This window comes from Nannospalax galili, unplaced genomic scaffold, assembly GCF_000622305.1.
Source record: "Nannospalax galili isolate Female #2095 unplaced genomic scaffold, S.galili_v1.0 scaffold616, whole genome shotgun sequence".
NCBI classification, from domain to species: domain Eukaryota; kingdom Metazoa; phylum Chordata; class Mammalia; order Rodentia; family Spalacidae; genus Nannospalax; species Nannospalax galili.
The window spans coordinates 3021-4561 of record NW_008337052.1 but is presented as its reverse complement, the minus strand read 5'-3'; the positions used below and the strand labels follow the sequence as shown (position 1 = coordinate 4561).

At 38.2% G+C, this 1541-nt stretch overlaps 1 pseudogene; it reads left to right on the top strand.

Annotated features, from left to right (window-relative positions):
* Positions 1-370: 370 nt before the first annotated feature.
* Positions 371-974, top strand: LOC103733029 (annotated as a pseudogene).
* The last annotated feature ends 567 nt before the right edge of the window (positions 975-1541 follow it).

Sequence of the window (1541 nt, the reverse complement as noted above, 5' to 3'; positions counted from 1 at the left end):
CATACAATAATTGAAAATTTTTTAAGTAAAAAGATGAAACATCTCTCCACAAAACCAAAGAAACAAATATTTAGAAATGAATCCTGAAGACCCATAAATCTCCCCATATTTACAAATGCTCAGTGTACTTAAGTGAACATAGGAAGATATCAAAATAAAATCAGAAATGTAATGCTACCTTAAAAAAACAATCGAGAAGGTTCCAGACATGTTGCTTGGGGACTGCAGACCTTCTTGAGTGCAGCTGGTCAACTTACTACCTGCAGGTCCTTTGGCCTGACCCTTGGGAACATGGCTTTGATTTTGGAGGATTTTCAGAAAGCCCAAGAAGAGGTTATAAATGTTTTTGGAAAAGTTCATTGGGAAGAGAGTATGAGATGCTCTTTATAGTTGAAAAATTTAAGATTGAGATGGAAATAAAGAACCAGATGCAGCACAACTCGCAGAAGAAACCACAACTTCTTAACAATGAAAAGCCAACCTCCATGGTTGCTCCCTAATTACAATGGGGTTACATAGTGAAGATCAGCAATTATGAGTGAGATAAGTCAGAAAAGTTCATGAAAATCTACATGACCTTAACTAGAGTTCATCAGGTTCCCACTGAAAATGTGCAGGTACATTTCATGGAGAGGTCATTTGATCTTTTGGTAAAGAATCTAAATGGTAAGAATGACTCCATGATTGTGAACAATCTTTTGAAACCCATCTCTGTGGAAGGCAGCTCAAAAAAAGTCAAGACCAATACAGTTATCACCTTATGAAAAATTAAAGCAGAAAAAACACGATGGGACTATTTGACTCTGGTTAGAAAAGACTACAAAGAGAAAGAAAATTATGTTTGTGTGTGTAAAATGCTGAAACAGATCCTAGTGAGGGATTAATAAATATTAGAGAAAATTTATCAAGGTGGAGATGACATGAAATGAACCATTAACAAAGCCTGTGTGGAATTTACACTAAAGGACACCTGGGTACAAATGCTTGACTGGTTGGGAGTTAACATGCATGGTGAAACATATGAGGTCCACTTAGGAGATGGGAAGGCCATAAATTGGGGAGGAAGTCTAAATTTGATTAAGAACTGTTATATTAAATTACAAAATCTTAATAGATAATTGTTTAAAAGGATTAATATTCACCTTGTATAAAAATACAAAAAACTAAACACAGACAAGTTTGGGCACATTCAGTGTGCTACTATGTTTCATTGTCTATGTGTTTGATTATGAAAAATATAGAAAAAATATTGGAGACCTTAGCAGAGAGCCCAAGACCGACTGTTCTGATCTCCATCAGTGTAGGGGCTGAACTCTCAGCAGACTACCAGAGAATGCTTGTTCCAGCCTCCATCTGGTATAAGGGCTGAGAACTCAGGGTACTCGCTGACAGTGCCTGAATCCTGCCTCCATGTGGTGGTGAGCGTCCCTGAATCACACAGTGCGCCCAACCTGGGATTATGTGAGTCACCTCCTGAAGCTCCTGGGAAGACCTCTGCCCTTTGGTAGAATAAGGCTGAGACCTTACCAGAAAGCCTGAGA